The 25,200-nt window shown below is 42.5% G+C and overlaps 1 protein-coding gene and 1 non-coding gene across 2 annotated transcripts in view; one reads left to right on the forward strand and one right to left on the reverse strand.

The window, feature by feature from the left end:
- Positions 1 to 25,200, reverse strand: part of LOC124796438 (zwei Ig domain protein zig-8-like) — a 118,136-nt gene that overhangs the window by 64,681 nt on the left and 28,255 nt on the right. The gene's annotated exons all lie outside the window — the stretch shown is intronic.
- Positions 10,877 to 10,950, forward strand: Trnai-uau. Its single transcript has one exon. It is a non-coding gene; the product is annotated as a tRNA-Ile (tRNA).

Raw genomic sequence — 25,200 nt, forward strand, 5'->3', positions numbered from 1 at the left:
GAGAACGGCGCAGCATTTCGGGGAGGAGGGAATGTGCTGAGGTTACGAGAAGATCGATGATAGAGGCTGAATCGAGCGCGCCTATCAGGTGAGATGCAAATGACAGACTTGCAAGCAACGCGCCGCCAATGCCCTCTTCACCGCCAGTACTTAGATTGCCGCAGTAGGCCGGAGGGCCCAGTCACACTTCGCGTCAATTCTGTACCGCGGTCAGTCTCAGTCAGACCAGTAGCAATTGCAGTCGGAGTTGCAGACAGTCACAGTCACTTTCTCTAACTCAGTCAGTACCTAGCATCTAGAGTCGTGTACACTCTTGCTTGAAGATAATTGGCTTGCTGTTCTGGTTAATAAAGAACCCTGTTAATACATGCATGCAGTTGCATTGTAGAAAGAGGATACCTGCCACCAAACATCTTGTCTCTTGCTTCCCGTAGTACAAAAATCTACAATGGCAACGAAGACACACGAATCAGTAGACCTGATCAGAACACCAACACATACATTAGATTCTGTCATCAAACAAATATCTAATTTGCTTACCCAGAAGCTATGTATATAGAATAATTACAAACTAATTGAGGTATTGAGACTGAACTCTTACTAGAAATTGTATAGGCTAAAGTAAAACTGACAGCATTTTAACACCTGAACAACGCCAAGAGCCATCAGATACAGTTTCACAACACTTGTCTGTCTTCATGAAGAAAACAGGTATCACTGCAGGTTACACCTAACAGACGCAACATGAAACCTTTTGATGTATGTCATACCCGATTCCATGAAAGAACAAGGAGGCTGCACAGAAGGAAACAGAACGCCTGTTGCAGTGGGAAAAAACTGAGCCATCAAAACCACCATACTGTAGCTTTTTACTCGCGGTACTGAAGGCAGTTGGTACTGTACTACTTGTCTTATACGCTAGAGTGGTAAATAAAATAATAATCCCGGCCAGGATAAGACCAGTTAATTTAGAGGAACAGTTGTTGACGTTTCATATCGTCAAATATCTGATGCATCGCCTTAAAATCTCCATACTGGCAAATAGCCCTCCTGCCTGAGAGTTGGATATATGCTGCGTTTAAATGTTGTGGGGAGAGTTACCAGTTCAGAGTCCTACCTTTTGGGCTCAGTGTCAGTGTGAGATTATTCACTGAGGCACTTGACATCGTTCTCAGACTGTAGCTATTGAGTAAAGTAACGGTATCTGTATATATGGATAACATCTTACATGCTACTGAAACTTGGATAGAGCATCTTGAACTATTACAGCAAATGTTCTCACAATATGGTGTTACCATACACCTGCGGAATCCCAAATCTGATAGGCAGGAAATAACGTTTCTTGTACATGTCATCTTTCAACCAGGAATACTGCCAGGTAACGGCAAGCTAGACGCAACACGTAATTTTCTGTTAACTCATACCAAGTGACAGCTAAAAGCTGTTATGGGTTTATTATCCTTTTTTCGTATATTTGTACCAAATCAGCCACTAAATAGTGACCACTTTCTAAGTTCACTGCGGAATGATTGCAGCTGGTTCCGGTCGAAAGCATGAGAGACTTTTGTCACCATTAAGAATGCATTATTCAATGCGCTGTTCTTATCACATCCAGACAAGAGTAAAGATTTTTGTCTCACTACAAATGATTCCTCTTATGTCTTAGCTTTCCTGTTCCAAGTTAAGACGTTAGGAGACTCTGAAAAAATTTTCACCAAACGCTTTGCCAGCTGGACATTTACTGAGTGCGAATGGAGGTATTCCAAATGATAATAGAAGGCTTCGTGGTGGTGTGGGAGTTTAAAAAATTCGAGTATTACTTATGGGGTAAACATATGCATGTGTACTGTGATCATCAAGCGCCTTCGTTCTTACCTACTTGTATACTGCTGCACGAGTGGTATTACTTACTGCAGGAACTGAACCTTGAAATCCAGCATATAAAAGGCAAGCAAACATCAGTAGCCGACGATGTCACACCTAACGCAAAGGCTGATACAAGATGATATATACAGTCCTTACTAGTTAAGGATGTTTTAGAATATGGAAGCACAGCAAAATAACGATCCGTGGAAAACCATTAAACAGAAACTACGAGGGTAGGAACTTTAATAGTGGAAACTATTCATTTACAGCTCGTACCAAATAAATATACATTTAAAAGTTTTACTGACCTTCATAGTCACCAGCAATGTGTATAACCCGTTGCCAGCGATGTGGAAGTCATAGGATACTCTTAGCAGTGCTAGTTGTATTTACAGTTCGAGCGTCGCGGTCTATTGCCCGACGAATTTGTAGCAGTTCTGAAGCGAATGTCGTGAAGTGTTTCCTTCAGTTTAGAAATCGAGTTGAACTTACAAGGGCTTTAGTCAGGGGAATGCAGTAGGTGGTATAGCACTTAACAGCCCTATCAGTCGAACAAATCAGTTACAGCTTGCACTGTACATGCTTAAGCATTGTCCTGCAAAATGGTGGTCAGGTCTTGCAGAAAGTGTCATCACATCTGTCCCTATGCTGTTCATTTTTGGAGCACATACTAGGACCAGCTTAGAGACAGAAGTGATGACACTTTCTGCAGGACCTAATCATCATTTTGCCGGACAGTGTTCCAGTACGTGCAGTGCAAACTGTAAGTGATTTGTTCGACTGATGGGGCTCCTATGTGCTATACCACCTTCTACACTCCCATGACTCAAGTCCTCGTGAGTTCAGTTCGATTTCTAAACTGATGGAAACACTTCACGGCATTCGCTTGAGAACTGCTACAATTTCGTCGGGCATTAGACCGCGACGCTCGAACTGTCAACACAACTGGCCCTTCTAAGCGTATCCTATGACTTTCACATCGCTGGCAACGGGTTATACACAATGCTGCTGAGTACTTTGAAGATCAGTAAAACTTTAAAACGCGTATCTATTTTGTACGAGCTGTAAATAAGTTTCCGCTATTAAAGTTTCAACCTTCGTATAAACGGAGTTTAATGGAAAATTGAGTGTTGTAACATTCCAGCGTTGTACGCCACAACCCGAATCCTGGTGTGCATGTACACCAGAGAAGTACGTTGATAAGCTTACTACATACTCGCATCGTGCTTGGGGAAATTAGAAGTGACAAAGTGTGTTGAAGAGATCGCGAGGTATTGCTATTTTCCTAACATTCGATGACGAGTACAAAAAGCGTTACGTTCTTGGATAATGTCAGAAGGTAAACCACAGTAACTGATCTAGTCGCAATGAACTTCATCCTGTTATCCCTACCAGACCAAGAGAGCAAATTTCTGTGGATGCCGCTGGACCACTGCTCCAGGCAAGAGGAGGCGTCAAGTAAATTGTTTTATGATGTATTCAAAAAACGTCTAAAGCTCTATGCCATAAAATCGATTATGGCAGTTCTTAATATTAAAAGAATTGCAAATCATTATATAACCTGTGTAGGTAAGTCAGAAAGTACCCTGACCAATAATGCGTCAAATTGCATCTGTGAAAAATCAAGAAAATTTCTCAAGGAATAAGATAATAATTAGTATCCCACATTCATCAAGAACTGAGTCACGCAGAGAGCATGTTTAAAGAACTGAATATATTTAACCAAATATAAGTACCGAGACAACAATCCAAATGGCTAGACTACTTAGCGGTTTTTGAGGAAATTGTAATTGATCCATCTCATTCGATCACAGCATTCACTCCCAATCAGTTGATGTTTGGTAAACAAGGGTACTGAATGTTTAAAGCCTTTATAATGAATGCCTAGAAATACCTTAACATTACATGAAAAAATCCGCACAGCAGTAGTTACATTGAGTGACAATGCTGAAAGGGGAAAGAGGTTGTTTGACAAGAAACTCAACCGATTTTCCTGATATACGTTATGGAAAGAGGCTCGTCTATGAACCCACCTAAAAGCAGCTAAAACTGGGAAAATGAACAGGAACAGGCAATTACTGTACACTGGGCCATATATACTTACGGACGTACCACACCCTGGATGTTACTTACTCAGTTATCAAAACACTGGAAAAATGAGGGGATTGTTCTCAGGCAAATATCGAGGAGCAGTAGGATCAGGATAAGAAGCGACTATTTAACACTAGTCAGTTTGGTGTGTGATTTTGAACTAGGATTGCAAAGGTGATGAACAGACATACTACTCATGTTCATAATTTATAGGCAAGTTAGTGAAGGAGGAGTAACAGCAGGGGACAAACCAGACAACTAAGACTATGTTGTTCCATTTCTACTACCCTAAGGAAATTTTGTGCATATACAGGATGTTACAAAAAGGTACGGCTAAACTTTCAGGAAACATTCCTCACACACAAAGAAAGAAAATGTTAAGCGTACATGTGTCCGGAAACGCTTACTTTCCATGTTACAGCTCATGTTATTACTTCACTTCAAATCACATTAATCATGGAATTGAAACACACAGCAACAGAACGTACCAGCGTGACTTGAAACACTTTGTTACAGGAAATGTTCAAAATGTCCTCCGTTAGCGAGGATGCATGCATCCACCCTCCGTCGCATGGAATCACAGATGCGCTGATGCAGCCCTGGAGAATGGCGTATTGTATCACAGCCGTCCACAATACGAGCACGAAGAGTCTCTGCATTTGGTACCGGGGTTGCGTAGACGAGAGCTTTCAAATGCCCCCATAAATGAAAGTCAAGCGGGTTGAGGTGAGGAGAGCGTGGAAGCCATGGAATTGGTCCGCCTCTACCAATTCATCGGTCACCGAATCTGTTCTTGAGAAGCGTACGAATGTGCAGGAGCTCCATCATGCATGAACCACATGTTGTGTCGTACTTGTAAAGGCACATGTTCTAGCAGCACAGGTAGAGTATCCCGTATGAAATCATGATAACGTGCTCCATTGAGCGTAGGTGGAAGAAACTAACATGGAAATTAAGCGCTTACGGACACATGTCCACATAACATCTTTTCTTTATTTGTGTGTGAGGAATGTTTCCTGAAAGTTTGGCCGTACCTTTTTGTATCACCCTGTATACCCCCTCCACCTTTCTACTTTCCCTTCTTTGCTTATTACTGGATTTCTATCTGAGCTCTTGATATTCATGCAAGTGTTTCTCTTTTCTCCAAAGGTCTCTCCAATTTTCCTGTAGGCAATATCTATCATACCCTAGTGATCTGTGCCTCTACATCCTTATATTTGTCCTCTAACCATCCCTGCTTAGCTATTTTGCACATCCTGTCGATCTCATTTTTGAGACGTTTGTATTCTTTTTTTGCCTGCTCCATTTTCTGCGTTTTTGTATTTTCTCCTTTCATCAATTAAATTCTATATCTCTTCTGTTACCCAAGGATTTCTATTAGTCGTCTTTTTACCTACTTGATCCTCTGCTTCTTTCACTATTTCGTCTCTCAAAGCTACCCATTCTTCTTCTACTGTACTTCTTTCCTCCACTTTTGTCAATTGTTCCCTAATGCTCCCCCTGAAACTCTATACAACCTCTGGTTCTTTCAGTTTATCCAGGTCCCATCTCCTCAATATACCACCTTTCTGCAGATTCTTCAGTTTTAATCTACAGTTCATAACAAATAGATTGTGGTCAGAGTCCACATCTGCCCCTGGAAATGTCTTACAATTTAAAACCTGGTTCCTGAATCTCTGTCTTACCGTTATATAATGTGATACCTTCTAGTACCTTCAGGCTTATTCCATGTATACGACCTTCCTTCATGATTCTTGAACGAAGTGTTAGCTATGATTAATCTATGTTCTGTGCAAATTTCTACAAGGCGGCTTCCTCTTTCATTCCTTACTCCCATTCCATATTCACCCAATACGTTTCCCTCTCTTCCTTTTCCTACTGTCGAGTTCCAGTCACCCATGACTATTAAATTTTCGTCTCCCTTCACGATCTGAATAATTTCTTTTATTTCATCAATCTCTTCGTCATCTGCGGAGCTAGTTGGCATATAAACTTGTACTACCTTGGTAGGCGTGGGCATCGTATCTATCTCGGCCACAATAATGCGTTCACTATGCTGTTTGTAGTAGCTTACCCGCATTCCTATTGTTTAATCATTATTAAACCTACTCCAGCATTACCCCTATTTGATCCTGTATTTATGACCCTGTATTCACCTGACCAAAATTCTTGTTCCTCCTGCCACCGAACTGCACTAATTCTCACTATATCTAACTTTAACCTATCCATTTCCCTTTTTAAATTTTCTAACCTACCTGCCCGATTAAGGTATCTGACATTCCACGCGCCTATCAGTAGAACGCCAGTTTTCTTCTTCCTGATAACAATGTCCTCCTGAGTTGTACCCGCCCGTAGATCCGAATGGTGGACTATTTCACCTCCGGATTATTTTGCCCAAGAGGACGCGATCATGATTAATCCATACAGTAAAGCTGCATGCCCTCGGGAAAAATTACGGCCGTAGTTTCCCCTTGCTTTCAGCCGTTCGCAGTACCAGCACAGCAAGACCATTTTGATTAGTGTTACAAGGCCAGATCAGTCAATCATACAGGCTGCTGCCCCTCTTTAAGAACCACAAAGTAATAATAAAGCACTCCGTCTTCTGGCCACGAGTGGCCTACCGGGGCCATCAGGCCGCCGTGTCATCCTCAGTGGTGGATGCGGGCAGGGGGGGCGTGGGGTCAGCACACCGCCCTCACGGCCGTTATGATGGTATTCTTGTTCGAAGCCGCTAGTATTCGGTCGAGTAGCTGCTCAGGTGGCATCACGAGGCTGAGTGCACCCCGAAAAATGGCAACAGCGCATGGCGGCGTGGATGGTCACCCATCCAAGTGCCGACCACACCCGACAGCGGTTAACATCGGTGATCTCACTGGAAACGGTGTAGCCACCGCGGCATGGCCGTTGTCTACCACAAAGTAATAACACACAGAATTTCGGAGACTTTGGAAGGAATCGGCAGGTTAAAAATAGCTTTGAAATGGAACCGCCGACACGACGTAAAAATGATCGATTTGCAATTCGCCGTTAGGATGATTTTGCTCTTCATCACAATGCGTAAATTTAAAACATTCAAGAATTCTGGTATTGACATACATCCACAAGATGGCTTCATCAATTTTTTTCATTGTTTACCTCCTAGTTTGTCATTAGAGCACAGTTTAGAATTTATGTGTGGTTATTCAGAAAATGAACCATCTGTAAGAATGCGACTGTCAGAGTGAAGGGGATTTGTAGCATGTCTTCCTTTCTACATACTGGTCTCAGGCTACTCAAGATCGAGTCACCAGGCAAGTGACTGTCAAGTGAGATTTCTTCCTGTATGAGAATATAGGTAATGGATGTACGGGAGCAGGTTGTAGACATGTGGTTCACGACATTTGGAAGTTTGGATATGACCATGAGTTGTATTCTGGTAGCCAAATCGTAAGATGACCGCGCACAATAAGCGGGAGATCTATGTTCGAGATGCTGTCTGGCACAAATTTTCACTGTCATTCCATTATACGAGGTGTGATTAGAAAGTTTTAAGAATGGATCCGTTGCTGCTTACTGGTTTGGTGAGCAAGTACACGGTAGGTTGGGAGTGAGTCATTGTTTTGTCCTTGAATGCCCTCTGACAGGAAACTGCGTTCCCTTTATTCAGTTCGTTGTAGAAACTGGTTGAGGGCGTGCTTGTTAGGGCTTGCTGTCGGATTCTGTCAGCGTGAAAATGGACGTAAATACGGTGCAATGAGTTTGTGTGAAGTTTTGTTTTAAAACTGGGAAATCAGCTTCTGAGACTTACGAACAATTAAAAACGGCTTTTGGAGATAATTGTAGGAGCCAGTCAAATGCTTTGGCTGGTTCAACAGATTTTAAATATGGCCACGAATCAGTTGAAGGTGAACCACGGCCCGGCCGTCCTTCCACCTCAAAAACGAATCAAAATGTTGTCGAAGTTCGCGACTTAGTGCGCTCTGATCGTAGACCTACTATTAGGGAGATGGCTGATGAATTTAAGTTTCTACGCAAATTCAGTCAGTTTTAAATGAAAATCTGAACAGGTGTCGAGTGTCCGCAAAACTCATTTCAAAAGTGTTGTCAGGTGACCAGAGACAATACTGACTTGAAGTGTGTTACGAAATGATTAATTGTACTAAAAATGATTCAGATTTGTTAAAAAGGGCAATTACAGGTGACGAATCGTGGGTATATGGATATGATCCTGAAACCGAAATGCTGTCATCGCAGCGGAAGACTCCAGGTCCACTACGACCAGAAAAAGCACGGCAAAGTTGGTCGAAGGTGAAGACAGTGTTGGTGATTTTTTTCGATTCTACCGGTAGTGTGCATCATGAATTTACCCCTAGGGGACAGACAATAATCAGGAATACTACAATGTGTCCTTGAGCGTTTGCCCGAAAAGATGAGGAAGAAGAGGCTTGCATTGTGGAAAGACCGGAGTAGGGTGTTACACCATGACAATACTCGGACTCTTCGTGCCTTCTCCATAGTTGAATTTTTTATCAAATTCCTCTGCTTCCACAACCGCCGTATTCCCCTGATTTGGCCCCTGGGAACTTCTACCTGTTTCCTAAACTGAAATTTTCACTGAAAGGGAAGCCTTTGGACTCGACTGAAGATATCCAGGCAAATACGGAGACTGCCCTTAACACAACTCAGAAAAAAATTTTCCATTTTTGTTTTTCCAAAAGTGGAAACACAGTTTGAGTCGGTGTGTTCAGTCAGAATGAGACTATTTTGAAGGAGATGCATCACAGTAGCATGTAATTTCCACCATTGTACAATTACAAACCCATTATTACAACTTTCGGATTACACCTAGTACAGATAATGGTTGTCCCTATTCGCAACTGCGAATACATTTCATGCATCGATTGAGAGTGTCTGCACGTTCTAACGTCGCGGTTACACCTATCTGCGGCCTGCTGGCATGCAGAGCACAGCATATCATGGTTTTGACATGAACTGTGAGTTAACGGTAATGTGGAGAATAAGTAAATGGAAACATTTGGAATGGCATACTATCGAAAAATGTTACAAATAAAGTGGAGAGATGAAGCGCAAGGTATCTGATGCGCAGTTCGGATGCAGACACAACTGCTTCTGACCACCTACGTACATTATTTTGGTAGACATTTCCTTCATTTACTATAGTTTCATATAGTTCCGACAGGTGGAGGCGCTGTATGTAGCCTTCAAGATGGCGTCCGAAACGCAGGTGCGTTCCCAGCAGAGAGCTACCTTTTTTTTTCTTTTTTTTTCGTGAAAAGCCAGATCGTGTTAGATATTCGTAGGAGCTTGCAGAGTGTCTATGGAGACCTGGTGGTGAACAAAAGCACAGTGAGTCGTTGGACAATGCGTAGCTGTTATCATCGGAACGTCGTCGTGCTAACCTATCCGATCTCTTGCGTGCATTCAGTTACACGGCTGATGGTTGTCCATATTCACAACTACGAATACGTTTCGTGTATTTCATAACGACTGAAGTCGCCGCAATGCCCCTACCTTCGTTTGCACCGTAATTCGGAATAACACAGGCACCGCTCCATCGTATTTATCCCCCAACATTTGTCAACGACTTTTAAGTAAAATATTTTCCCCGTTCGGGAATATCCATAATGAAAGTAAGATTTCAGGCAGTAGACAGGTGGTTGACGGCTTATCGAAGTTTGGGTCTGATTTTCAGTCGTACATGGCTAGCAAAATGGTGAGGCGACCGCTAGCGATAAGCGGTAAGTCCGAGTACGAGTCCCGGTCCGGCTCAGATTTTCATTACCATCATTCTCTTATGCAGCTGATGCTTATCCATATTGGCATCGGTGAATACGTTTCATGTGCTTCACAATGGTTACAGTGGCTACACCGGCAGCGCATGTCGGAATAACACAGGTAAAGCAATATCGTATCGTACTCTCAATCGAGGTGATCGACGGATCCGAATCAAATACCTCGGCGCATAACAGGTCGTCTCTGTTGGTAGTGCTGACAGACTGGCTCTGCAGACGGGATACTTACGGTCTGTACCCAGATCTCACTCCTTCTGGGTTCCATCTGTTCGGCCCAAGCAAGGATGCACTCCACAGTAAGCAGTACGTGATGATGTGGAGGTTATTGTTGGAGCAAGCAGTCGACTCTTACTTCGACCAGTGGAGTGGCAAAACGTAGATATGGAAGCTCCTGCAGTAAGGCAGAATAAGGCAGTCGGATTGAACGGACATCATGTTGATGAATACGGTTTTATAGCCAACGTGTGGGGAATACTAAGCTATATTGGGATCCTAAATAAAACAAAACTGCTTTCTGAAAAGCTTGGAAAATAAGCTCCGTTGCTTATTGAATGCCCCTCTTAGAGAGATCTAGAGTAGTCATACTGTTAAGTGCTGTAGTGCTGTGCAACTGGTAGTATAAAACTCTATATATAGTGAACATTAACAAAAGTGACAATTTTCAGGGACGCTTTCCTGACAGGAAATGGAAGAAAAAGGTAATATGAACATACATCCGGAAATGCATCGTTGCCACGATGGAAGACGTTGACGAATCTCAGTTCCTCTGAACACGTGCCATATTTTCCTTGCGTGTTACAGCTGACAGGAATAGTAGCTGTTGTCATCAGGATACTGTAATTGTACTTTATATATGAAGATGGTATCTGTTCTTTCGAGCATGTCCGAAAGATAAGATAACATCTTCACATATATGTAATTAAGGCTCAGCGACCATTTGACCATATTCTTCTGTGCGAATACAGAAACAGTGACCGAGCTCTTACGGAAATCGGCAGCAAAGCCGCGAGTAATGAGCATAATGGGCAGAGGCACTATGAATATAGTGTGGGACAATAAGTTGCGGATGTGGGTCTCATGGGAGGCTTTCCAGAGATAAGACCCTGCAGTCGCATTGTTCCTCTGTGTCCTCGGTGGCTCAGATGGATAGAGCGTCTGCCATATAAGCAAGAGATCCCGGGTTCGAGTCACGGCCGGGGAACACATTTAACTGTTAAATTTTATTGGCAGACCTAGATTTCAGCTAGAAACTAGCCATCCTCAATGCACTATAATTTTTTAACAATGCATGTAATGCCTGTTGGTAGGGCTTCATCCACAGTTCATGGAGGCAGATTATTACTGCGCAGAGCCTGTGAACGGGTATCTCGAAAACGGCGGACCTAGTCAGTTGTTCACGTGCTATGGTCGTCAGCATCCACAGTAAGAGGTAGGATAGTGAAACTACCACTAGGCGCTAAATGGTAGCACGTCAACGAATGTAGATGGTGATCTGTGGCATCTCTGCCGAAAGACAATGCTGGTGCACACAAAAGTGTTTCGGTTCATACTGTTCATCGTACATTGTTGATCATGGAGCTTCGTAGCAAGTCTCCCCTACGTGATCCCATTTTGATCCAACGACATTTTCAATTACGGTTACAGTGGACGCGAGACAATCGTGATTTGACTGCTAATCAATTAGAACGTTTCTACTCTACGATTGAATCACACTTTTGCTACGCTAGGTGGCTCGTCGTCGTCACAAACGCCGTCATTGAAGTGAACAGCGGCTCGAAACTTGCGTCGCGCCGCGGACGCTGGCTGATGGGAGCAGTGTTCTGCATCTACATTTATACTCCGTAAGCCACCCAACGGTGTGTTGCGCAGGGCACTTTAGGTGCCACTGTCATTACCTCCCTTTTCTGTTATGCGGTGGGACATTCTCCTGCCCTTGCATGAGACCTACGGTAGTATTCAGACACGCTGTGTGACGGTACCAACCCCCGTTACTAGATGAATATTTCTAGTATGCAAGGATTGTTTTGTGGAGAGCGAGCGCGCTATAAGCTGCTCGATTCGCGGAAGCGCGTGGAGCGCCCGTGCTAGCTTTGCAACGGTCGGTGGGTTGGTCTCTGCCACCGGGCGCCCACCTGTGCCACTCTTTGGGGCATTGTTTAAGCGCATTACGTGAAAACTATGTAACTTACGGTGAAGAGCGATGCGGCAGTGGATTTTGGTCAGCAATATGCACATTCTGAAAGTTCGATCATAATTTCAAGTCACGAGACACAAAAGTTACAGTAATCTCAAAACCGTTTAATATCACGAATACTGAAAGATTAATAAAAATAGTAAATAACAACTTATAAGGATAAGCGAGCACTCATTAATAACGTTTCGTCATAACGGATCGAGTACCGCAGTCATATGGTAAAACCCATAAATAATTAAGCCCGTAAAGAGCAATAAACAAAGCTTGACGGAAAATTGTACATAAAATTCAATAGAAAATTCGTGACGTAAAAAAGGCACTATATAATATTTTTGGTGGCATCACCCGTTCAAAAATGGTTCAAATGGCTCTGAGCACTATTGGACTTAACTTCGGACGTCATCAGTCCTCTAGAACTTGGAACTACTTCAAGCTAACTAACCTATGGACATCACACACACCCATGCCCGAAGCAGGATTCGAACCTGCGACCGTAGCAGTGGCGCGGTTCCAGACTGTAGCGCTTAGAACCGCTCGCCCGCCACGGCCTGCGCATCACACGTATTTTAAATTATTTAAGTTATACTATACACTTGCAATAGTTTTCATTGTTTGCATATTATTATTAACTTATATCGCCCATCATTAATTAATATAGATATGAAGATTTTGAGCAGCAAAATGTGTAGATCGCTATAGATTACGTCTAAAGACGGTGCTATATGCAGTTAAAACTTGGAAGTACAGATGTAAACAAACAAATTTGCGCTAAGTGGCGAAACTTTGCAAAAACTAAAATTTGATTTACGGGCGATAGGATTATCCTAGAAGTTAATGTAACATGGTAAATAAGATGTACTTTTTAGTGCGGTTTCGATGGTGTACTTATCTCTGTCGAGGGATGTATGTATCAAAATTTGTAACCTAAACTGGTGAAACTTCCTGGCAGATTACAACTATGTGCCCGACCGAGACTCGAACTCGGGACCTTTGCTTATCACGGGCAAGTGCTCTACCATCTGAGCTACCGAAGCACGACTCACGCCCGGTCCTCACAGCTTTACTTCTGCCAGTATCTCGTCTCCGACCTTCCAAACTTTACAGAAGCTCTCCTGCGAACCTTGCAGAACTAGCACTCCTGAAAGAAAGGATACCACGGAGACATGGCTTAGCCACAGCCTGGGGGGTGTCGTGCTTCGGTAGCTCAGATGGTAGAGCACTTGCTCGCGAAAGGCAAAGGTCCCGAGTTAGAGTCTCGGTCGGGCACACAGTTTTAATCTGCCAGGAAGTTTCATATCAGCGCACACTCCGCTGCAGAGTGAAAATCTCATTCTGGCTTGACAGGCGAGATTGGTACTTGTATAACCAAGGGGGTGCACATCCGAGCCTATATAAGCGAGCGGCCATCTTGTCTAGGGGTCAGTCGTTGGTCAGTCATTCGTCAGTCGTTTTGGAGGGGGGGGAGGGGGGGTGGGGTGGCGAGCGAAGCGAACCTCACATGTGGATGGCCCATGTGGTCGTTGGAGTCAGAATTTTTCGCGCCGATCTATTTCGACAAAGACTATTTTTAATAGTGCAAGTGTGCAAGCATGTATTTGGTGAACTGGAAGTGCTACGATTATTTGTGTGAGTACGATTTACGAGGTATAAATCGTCGTAAGTGAACATGTGGCGAACTGTGATTTCGCCCCAAAACTGTTAGAACAAAGAGGACAGTAGGACTTGTGGTTCTGTTCGAAGTGACTAAGTAATTTTCGTTTATAGCAGCCAACGTAACTGCTATTGGGGGCTCGGAGTCACTTTAATAATAAAGTAAAACTGTCAACCATCTCATCAGTGCTAATCACATTGTGTGAAAGAAAAGGACCACCCCAATAAATAGTCATTGAACTGTAGCGTGAAAAACTGATATTGCTATAATAATCGCCTAATTTTTGATCCCTAGCATAAACTGTACTCCTGAATATTAATTCAAAAACTATAACTAATGCGCGGGTGTGGAACAGTGCACTAATGCACCAAGGGTGGGAATCATCCCTTGAGACTTACGTGAGAGCCAAAATTTGCCATAACATTTCGAGAACCACCTGCATCCTTTCATGTTTGGTGTCTTCCCTCACGCCGATTCATCTTCCAGCTGTATAATTATGCGAATCTGGGAGCCGGAACCGTACTGCAGTGGTCTGAGCAGCATTGTTGTGAACCCACGTTGATGTCTAGGCGACAAAATTCGCCTGATGTAAACCCTACAGAGTCCCGTCTGGGTCGCTAGTGGACGCCATCATTGCGTACGCAAATCAGCGTCCCCATATTTACGCAAATTACATGACGTGCGTAGACATCTAATGCCAGATACCTACACAAACGTACCAACACAGTCGAATTGCTGATACGCAGAATCAGTGATGCATTTCGTTCCAAAGAAGGACAAAGGAGCCAATAAGCAGGTTGTCATAATCCTTTGGCTGATCAGTGTATTAAAATCAATGGTCGTCATCCAGTTTCGCTCAAGACCCATAGAGACACGGGTGTTGGAACTTCGGGCTGCATATGAACCGATCACATCACAAAAAGGTATGTTATGAACCCCTAATAGACTAGGTACGGTAATGGCCCGATATATTTGCCACCGGCTTCCAAGTACTGTTCGTTAACAGTCAACACCATTCGAAACACTTCGTATCGACTATTCTTTGTTTCAGATTATTGCTACCATCAAAGCTGCAACACTGCAATTTCCTTGACAAAATGTTTTGTTGTCTGTGAGCGGAGAAATTGTACTTATTTGTAACTGCGTTATACAATGAGACAGGTTCACAAATGTTTACTAAATGCTTCGAATGTTATTTTCCTTCTACTTACTGCATTGTATTACAACAGCTTTAATTTATTTTCATATTACTTGGTACAAACGTATTCCGCATTTCACGATGATCGTCTCTGTAACTTGTGTTCACGAATCCATGTTTCTTCTGAGTCAAAATTTGTACCAAAGCAGCTGATGAGTAATAGAGTTGTCAGTATTGGAAAACAAATGATACAATTCTCTCTCACACACAATCTGACACCGCAATGGTCGCGCTCTTTACTCATCTGTCCCTGACGTAAGAGGAAAACTTTACTTAGATCATGGCCAAATCCACCAATGTCAGTTAAAATTAAGCATATCTTAAAATATCACTGTCTCTTTTAAGTATTTCTGTGTGATACTGAACAAGAAAACTACTCTCTTTAAGATCTTAGCGTTAGTTAACGAGTCTGGATTCGGCCGTTAACTGCTACATGTAATTATCGTAAGACTCGTCTGAGGACCCCGGGCTGCACGAATACCGCAGTTTGATGCCCACTAACCGAACGTCGTCTCCCTGTTTACTAATAACCACTTCATATACACGTACTTCTACCTCCCATTCCAGTGTTTATTTATTTCACTCGAAGAGCTCCAGTATTCACATATTTCTGGGTCTGTTTAATTGAGTATTTAAGTAGAGATGTGCTGCTCCCTTGCCTTCTTAATCTACTATCACACCTGAATTCCACTCCGAGTGTGAACAAATGGTGGAATGATCCCCTGCGGTAGGAGACGAATTGGATAGTTCAGGCACGGTCACAACAGCAGGGCATAAGGCAGTGGATGCTCGTTTACAGTCACGCAGCAGTGAGGTTTCACTTTTCTCAAAGAACCTGTTACTTCGATGATGATGCTAACGCTACCGTACCACCAAGGATATTAACTTATATAACCATACCGTTTACAAAGTAGAAGATAATTTGGAATGTGGACAGTTTTAATCTTATTTTAATAACCAATTGCCGTCTTCCACAGACACTGGCTCTAAAATTACCTTACCGTACACACAGAGATATTATGCAGAAGGAGAACCTTAGTACAAGATGGATGAGGGTAGTTGACACCTGCTACAGAACCTACGAGTAGTTGGGTTTTAACTGCAAGAAGCAGTAAAGTAATTAAAAGCAGGGGAGACGAAAGTGATAATGGAGGATACGTACAAGAAGTAGGCCTAAGACAGTGCCAACCGATTCGGCTCATATTTTGCAGTTCGTGTATGTACAACCTGAAATGAAAGACTAAGATATTTTATCTCAATACCCATTGTATTCGAGAAAACCACTGCTAAAGTGCATTGCGCGCAGTAGACTCAAAATTGGCGATGTCGATGATAACTGAATTCTGAGAATGTTTCCTAGAAATTTTACGACTTCCGCTTTTGTGCCCACAAGGTAAACGCTGCTTAACGAAAGCGCCGCTGGTGCAGAGACTAAGGCATCTGGGTTAAGAAGAAAGAACCTGTGTTCGGTTCTGAGATGCATTTCGCAGGTTTCTGTTACTCATTGATGTTTTTTCTGTATCAAAATTGGTAGGTACAGGAGAATTAGTAATGTAAGTAAATCAGTAAAAAGTAGGCAAATAAACTCATCAAACGACTTAGATTCGTAAAGAATTAGAGTTTTGAGGTTCGTCGTTTGACAACAGTTCCAACTAACTACTGGACCTGGAGAAGAGGCAAATCGTTTAACCGAATCGTTATAAAATTTTACCTCACTTGCTTCAAATGCAGGAAAATGACAAATTCAGATTACAAAACATATCTCGAGAACGATTTATAACCATTGGTTGCTGATACGTTTTGACTCACTTTGGATTGAAGGATTGGACGGCAAATATAGCGTGTTTAAATATGACGAGCATCTCGCGACGTGCACACCAAAGTAATACCGCCAAACTGTATGCATGTGTGTCAGCTTTGTGATTTTCACTTTTATCGCCAAGCTAAAAAAAATTTCAGGTTTCAGGATTACATTGTGCTTCTGGGAACCCAACGGGAACTGAGTAATCACGCGATTATAACAACGATGCATAGCGTAATTCATGATCAATTTTCAGTATCGATTTTTCGGGTGAAGTTGTCATACGCGTAGAACGCATCAAAATTAAGTCCCGAAAAAGAAATACTTTTGAATGTAAACCAACTCTGTTTCCTTGTGAAATGTAGAACGAATCAGATGGCAGAGGATGATGCATTACCGTTGTCATCGTAGTAGATACGTGGATTTACAAGGATTCGAACAAGATAGAAAAATATTGAAGACAGGTTGAAACTAGTCAGAAGAATGATTGATTAAACAGGGAAGGCTCTCAGAAATGACCGGAACATTGGTTCTTCACACGATTGTCACCATTGAGCTCTGTGGTTAGGATGATACGTACTTTAACACACTCGCGGAATTACCCAAGGCACTCTAAAACTTTTGCTCTGTTCCTCCCTATCTGTTCCTTTACCAAACCATGTTTCAAAGCCTTTATTTTGGTTTAATATCGTTGTGAATTGGTTTTAATTAGTGTCGGACGACGACGTGCAAAATGTATACTAGATGTAAAAGCGTATTTATGAGTTGTAGCCATGCCTTTGTTTCACATAGTACCACTACTGTCCTTGGCTACTGATTTCCTGGTGGATACCTCTTTTCTACTTTCATATAAGATACACGGCAGTATTAACAAGTTTCCCAGTCTCATTTTGACGTGACGTTTGTCTAATTATTCTTACAACGTCAAGACAGTTAATAACAGGAACCAACTGAAATAACAAAATAAATATAGACAGCTGCCATTCAGGCATTTCCTTAAACGCGTAACAGCTGTTTGCAATCGCCGACAAAAAGTAACATTCTGTAAATTTCTTCAGCAGGATTCAAGGCACAGAGAAGAGGCCGTCTTAAATTTGGAATACTGCAATAAAATACTACAAATATGTGGTTTTAATTCACTTGTCTTTCATAGGTTTTGTTTAGTTATTTTCCACCAAAGGTTTGGCGATCTTACAAACAGCTTCCATCCATTACACAATCGTCACTCTATTTAGGCTTAACGTAGTTCCATCTTGTGGGCCATTGATAACTGGAGAGCGATTTCAGTTTCCTACGGAGTTACCTTAAGAAAATAAGACGATATGAGTAGAAAAAGCTTGCCGTATTACAATCAAGAACGTTATCGGCTGTAGCCGTTCGTTAGCGACGGTTTCTGGAATGTTCTTTCTTGCCTCTGCCTCCAAATGCTCACTTCCCAAACGATCTGTACTTTCGCCGGTAGACTCTTAACCTACCACACGGAAGCATTAACATCTCACCTCTAACTCTAGCCGCAAATGGCACAAGTCGCTGTGGAAGTGTTGAGAACTATAGAGTAATGGTGGGTGATGACGAGGTCATTAGAGATGAATCATTGATTTGAACAGTTCAACAACGTAGAAGGAAATGTTTAGTGACATTTCAAAGGAACCGCCCTCGTATCCACCTCAATCGTTTAACGCAAAAGTACAGAAACATAAATCATAATGGCAGGACTACGGTTTTAACCACAGTTCTCAGTAACGCTGGTCCAGTTCGTTAATCACTGCGCCACCTCACCCAGAATTCCAAATAAAGAAACAGCGAACTGTAAAGTACTGTTGGAAGGAAGTTAACACCACTGGAACCACTTCATGTGGTGAACCAAGTGTACAGTTATGGATGTACGACAGTACAGAAACGCCACGAAAAATGCATCCTTAAACATAAATGCAAATGCTGGCCAAGACTATAGGTTGCGCTGTAGTATTTGACCGCTAACGCTACCTTAATGTCCTCAATACATAGCGCGAATTAGTTTTAGTCAGAACAGTGTTGTATGTACTATATTACCATATGGATTCACACATTGGAAATACATTTTGACGTCAGCTGTACAATTTATTAGCGGCACACGAAAATTTGTGCCGAACGGGGACTCCAGCCTGGATTTCCAGGTTACCGAGAGCGCTCGCCGTATCCACTTCGGCTATACGTGCACGCCTCCTCCACAAGCCTAGTCACCGTATGTCATATCATCCTCATCCTCTACGCTCGCAGGTGGTTATTCCCGCCCAGAGACGGACACATTTTTGTTACAGGTCTCTTAAGGACATTGCACTATAACATAATACAGTACACAGCGTCAGTCACTAACTATTACCACCAAGAATAACTCCGAAAGTACGATAGCAGCTGAAACGTTTGTGGGACAAAAGTTGCATGGGACAACGGGGGCCATAATATGATTTTGGGTTGTTTGTTGCTAGGTGGGGTCGCTTCAGAGATATGAAGGTAAACTTTTTTGTTTTTTTTTCATTGGATGCTATAGTTTGGTACTTATTTTCTAATAGCGGCTATCGAGACGAATCCAATGTTGTGTAACAATAAGGTCTTTAAAGGTAAACGAAGGTCACAAAGGTGGCATGAGCGTCCATTTACAGAACGTGTTAGAAGTGATGACTGTTGGTATCAATGCAGTGCTGCAATCTTATCATGGATTGAGTGGTATTCCTTACCACATCGGCACTTTTATCGAAGCATATGCTTTGACAATTATCTCTCGCTTAACTTCACGTGTAGATAGAATGTCTTTATGAACAATGTCTTTTACGAATCTCCCCAAGAAAAAATCCAGAGGCGTCATGTCTGGCGAACGAGCCGGCCACGACATATCTCCGCCGCCCCCACGCCAATGACTTGGAAATTGTCACTGCGCATCATATCTCGCCATCTGCAAAAAATGTGCCGGATACCCATCGTGTTGATACCACATTCTGTTCCTTGTTCTTCCAATTAGAGACTCAATGTTTCTTGCGGGAATGTGGTGTACTGCCTACCACTAAGGTTTCCTTCGCTTAAATAGGGGCCTATAATTCGGTCGTCCAGAATCCCACACCATACATACAGTGACCCCGGGGTTTGGTGTGCAAATATCCGTAGCCAACATGGATTTTCAGTTTCCCAATAATGCAAGTTATTCATATTAGCATTTCCATTGTTCTTGAATGCAGCCTCGTCAGTAAATAAAATCAAATTAATAAATGTGTCATCCCTCTGAATCTGAAGTTGAGCCCATCGGCAGAATCCAATGAGACTGATATGATATGGAAGATATTTATGGCGATGAAGAACACCAACAACGCTACTCTGGCTCTCGAACCACAGTGGCAGCAGTACTAATTTCCGTTTCCTCATTAGTAACTTTCTTTTGCTCAATTCGTTTCTGATGCGTTAAAGGTCCAGTTGTTCTCAATTTATAATAAATCTATTTAAATATAGGACACGTACGGTGTCAACGTCGAGATTATAAGTCTCTAGCTCTCACTGAGTTTCGTTGGCATTCTACGAAAATGAGAAGCACATCGACTTGTTCTTCGAAGGAATACATCAGCCACATTCGCTTGATTCGACGATATTAATCTTACCGTTCCTATTAGTGCTCTATTGCGAAACCATCGAATGGTGTTCACATGTCAATGGCACGTTAGATGGATACGCCGTATTGGGTGAATATTTACTATTTGCGTGATATATGAGAGAAAATTGTCAGAGCACTTGCTTCGGTAAGCACTGAAGTGATAAGGAATACTACTCAATCCATGATAAAAAGATTGCAGCAATGCATTTATACCAATGGTCATCGCTTCGAACACCATTCTATAAATGGATGTTCATGCCACCATTTTTACCTTAGTTGACCGTCAAAGACCTTACTGTTACACATCATTGGATTGGTCTCGATAGCTGCTATCAGAAAATAAGTACCAAATTATAGCATCCTACTTAAAAAAACAAAGTGGACTCTGTGAAGCGACCCCACCTAGGAACAAAAAAACCAACGTCATAATATGGCCCCCGTTGTCCCATATGCTATAGTACTTCCGGAGTTATTCTTCGTGCAATAGTTAGTGACTCAGTCTGTATAAATACAGATATTGTGAAAGTCAGGGACATTATGTCGGAACTAGATGATTTCCAGCGCGGACAACTTGTAGTTGCTTGTAGAGTGGACACTTCAATAACCGTGATACTCGTGGTGTTCGGCGTTTCAAGAGGCACCATACCGGAGATATATACCACAAAAAGGTAAGCGGAGAAAAATCATCCGCTAAGCCGTAATGCCGATGAAAGAGTGAGTGTTGAGTGATCGCGACAGACGGTCATTGATGAGAACTGTGACGAGAAATTAGAGGACGACAGCTGCAAAAGCAACTGGAAAACTCAATTTCTCACTCGTGAACTCCGTCAAAACAGAACCAAGGGAAACCCATTAGAAGGGATTTCCAAAACCACTTATCAGTGACGCAAAGTCTCGTAACTGGAAAAAGTCGTGCTGCAACGATAAAACCTGGGCCACGGACAGTATTTTTTTTTACATTTTATTCGCTGCCATTTGTAAATAGCCTGCCACCTATTTTCTAAGTCAGGTGCTGTTTTTATAATATTAAACTGTGCACAGACAATACAGAAACTTGTTTGATATCTCCTTACTGTAACGGAGTTTAACAATCTTGCAACTTTGAATACTTGTAAACCTAAACCACATACGAACGCAAATACTTAATAGTAACAATTAATATATTAAGAAGACAGGTAATTATCAAGATAGAATTGGGTTTAGATATACGGAGTGCCACCGCCGATGGCCTCAGAAAGATATTTCACTCCTACTCCGGCAGCCTCCACCAAATCTCCTACTACTCGCCAAGCCAGGGCGCGTGCATCAGCAATACTTTCAATCTCTCGCCATCGGATGGTGTGATTCCACATCTACGTTAGATTAATTTATATAGCAGCATGTTCTGTCCTCTATTACTACGTTTCTCTTACAATCTACACTGAAGCGCCAAAGAAACTGGTATAGGCACGCGCATTGACTCACATATATTTGTAAACAGGCAGAGTATGGCGCTGTGGCCAGCAACGAGTGTACAAGAAAAAAGTGTGTGGCGCAGTTGTTAGATCGGTTACTACTGCTACAATGGCACGGTGTAAAGATTTAAGTGAGTTTGGACGTGGTGTTATAGACGACGCATGAGCGATGGGACACAGCATCTCCAAGATAGCGATGAAGTGGATATTTTCCCGTATGACCATTTCGCGAGTGTACCGCTAATATCAGAAATCTGGTAAAATATAAAATCTCCGACATCGCTGGGGCCGGAAGAAGATCCTGCAAAAACTGGACCAACGACAACCGAAGACAATCACTCAACGTGACAGAAGTGCAGCCCTTCAGCAAAGTGCTGCTGATTTCAATGCTGGGCCATCAATGAGCGTCAGCGTGCGAACCATTCAACGAAACATAATCGATATGGGCTTTCGGAGCCGAAGATCCACTCATGTATCCTCGATGACAGCACGACACCAAGCTTTACGCCTCGCCTGGGCCCGTCAGCACTGACGTAGAGTATTGATGACTGGAAACATGTTGCCCGGTCGGACGAGTCTCGTTTCTAATTGTATCGAACGGATGAACGTGCAAGGGAATGGAGACAACCTCATGAACCCATGGACTCTGCATGTCAGCAGGGGACTTTTGAAGTTGGTGGAGGTCCTGTAATGTGTGCAGCGTGTTCAGTTGGAGTGATACGGGGCCCCTAATAAGTCTAGATAGTACTCGGACAGGTGACGTACGTAAGCATCCTGTCTGATCACCTGCATCCATTCATGTCCATTGTGCATTCCGACGGACCTGGGCAATTCCAGCAGGGTAATGCGACACCCACAAGAGTAGGGCCAGGAACAGTATTCTGAATTTAAACACATCTGCTGGCGACCAAACTCCCAAGACATGGATAATGTTTCGCATATCTGGGATGCCTTACTGTTCATAAGAGATCTCCACCCTCTCGTACTCTTATGGATTTATGGACAGCCCTGCGTGATTCATGTTGTCAGTTCCCTCCAGCACAACCTCATCCATTAGTCACGTCCATGCCACGCCGTCTTGCAGCACTTCTGCGTGCTCCATGGGGCTTTAAATGATATTAAGCAGGGCACCAGCTTCTTTGGCTGTTCAGTATGATATTAATGTCTTATGCCCACTCGTTTTTGGTACACTTGTGAGCTGTGGCGCCACTTTGTTAATATGCTGTTCTGTCTCGCGCCACTGGCTCAGGTGTAGTAGGGGAGAGTGCCTGATTATCGGATACTTTTCTTTATGATTGTATTTGAAGTACTTTATTTCACGCTATGTTAAAATATAAAACACTTTCGCCTATGACAAGCATCCCAATACAATATATCTTACCAAGGTTTTCATTACTGATACTATTTTGGTCACAAATTGTACATTACCTGATTTATGAGCATTTCAGTCTTTGTAAATTCGGGTTCCTATTATCGGATAGTAGTCAGGATTAAGTACAATTCGATATAAGAAGAAACATTCTTTATCTTTTAAGTACTTTTAATAGATAACATACTAACCCTTACTTACGCAACATAAAGACGTTATTCATTTGTTTACCGTGCATTACTTGCTTAATTTATTGTAGTGATCACTTATAAATGTTTTCCATCCCTTGTTGGCAAAGCCATGACACAATTCTTGCTCCCAACGAAGACATATTGTGCAGTGGATCTACTGTTCGCCACTTGTCTCTAATTTGTAAGTGTGATTGCAATATAGGCTGTAAGGTGTCAGGCAAATCCAACACCTTCCATGAAAACCCTGACATGATAAGCAAATCCAGTAGGATATCACATAGCTCCGAATAAATCGTGACATTAAATTAACCAAAGTAATACGAGTAAAGAGTGAGCAAATGGAATACCACAGACTAACACAAGAATGCCTAAATGCATGTCATACCTTCCCACCGTGAGACAGACGCAGTTCCGAGGGGAGAAACGAGAACAGAAGCCAAGAGCAGAACCGAGTTAAGGTAGAAGGCCCTACGGTAAGGCACGGACACCCACGTCGCCAGTTAACCACCAGGACTACCCCCCAGCCCATGTTAAAAGCTAGAGCCCTCCAGGGCAACAGTATAGATCTTACGATAACACTAAAAGGGCCACACCAGCTGCAAGTTTTAGCGTCAGACTTCTTCGCGTCTCTGTTACGTTGCAAACTTTAAAAACATTGCCCCACGACGAAAAGTATAACGTTTCTCATTGAATAGACAGAATTTTTGTAGGCAGAGCTTAAGGTTAACATTGAGACCCTGATCGGTAAATTGTAGTAAGGAGAAGTTAGAGTTTAGTTGCTTCGGAGAGAGTGAGCTGGATGGAGCTGCGAAGGCCGCCGCCCCCTGACGAACACCAACAACGTAATGAATGCATGCGACGCCGCATTTTTGAGCACATAAGGCTTCACTCAGAACTGCCGAAGTCTCATCTGTTACATCCCCTTTTTACGTAATACTAGTGTCGATCGTCAATTGAAGCTCATGGTATTCACATTTGCTACGTAAGTTAAAATCTGAAACACGATGATTTTCCTGTTATATAATTATTGAGAAGCCACATCAGCCACTGTAATTTACGACAAGTTAGATAAGTAATTAAAGATAATTGAGGGTCACTGTAGACCATTTTGATAGTTTTCTCTTTTGTAAAACTTCATTTAAGCCTAGATTATAGATGTGATATGGCACAGGTCATCCTTCGATCCATTGTAGAACTGGGAAACCCATTCAGGGTATATTCGTTCACATTTTTGTTGAACGCAATTGGTTTTTATCATCCTGTATTAAAACATTTGCTTTTATCAATAGTGCAATTTATAAACAATGATTTGTGAGTAGAATAAAAATTCCAATGGTAAACTTAACTGCTGTTTCGACGTTATTTTACCAGCTAACAGCCTTGAACCCCTTCCACTAAATTTAGTCAGTATTAAGATTCATTTACAGGGAGTGCAGTGGAGCTGACGCTGAAATCGTTAAGTATTTGGTTATATCATCGCTAGTTTCACTGAACTCTACATGTCATGTGTGGTCTGGCGTCTCCTTACCAGCAACTGGTTCCAGGTTCAAACTAGACAATTCCCTAAAAAACACGCTCAGAGCGTCGTTGCGCGAAAGTGGTAGGGAGACACGACTTAGAACAATAGACACCACACAGAATGTTAGAAGGCATTCATTACCCGCACTGTCTCCGTCATTAGTGGAGACGAGAGGAGCACAGTTATCCTCAGATGAGGAGGAAGATGAGTAATGCTGCTTTTTGTTTCCTTTTTTCCGTTTTGTTGGAGGCGTTCTTGATGCTAAAGCTGCTGACCTTTTCGAAAAAGAACTTTCTGACAGAGGTCTGGCTGAATTTGAGTTTGATGGACCTGGTTTACGCCTAGGCTTATTGTCGCACCTTGTAGTTGCAACTTCTCTTCAAGCGATTTCTTGAAAGTCGAACTAGTGATTCTAGCGGCCTTACAAGTAGGACGTGCTGTTGCATTTGTTTTGC

Source organism: Schistocerca piceifrons, chromosome 1, assembly GCF_021461385.2.
Source record: "Schistocerca piceifrons isolate TAMUIC-IGC-003096 chromosome 1, iqSchPice1.1, whole genome shotgun sequence".
NCBI lineage: Eukaryota > Metazoa > Arthropoda > Insecta > Orthoptera > Acrididae > Schistocerca > Schistocerca piceifrons.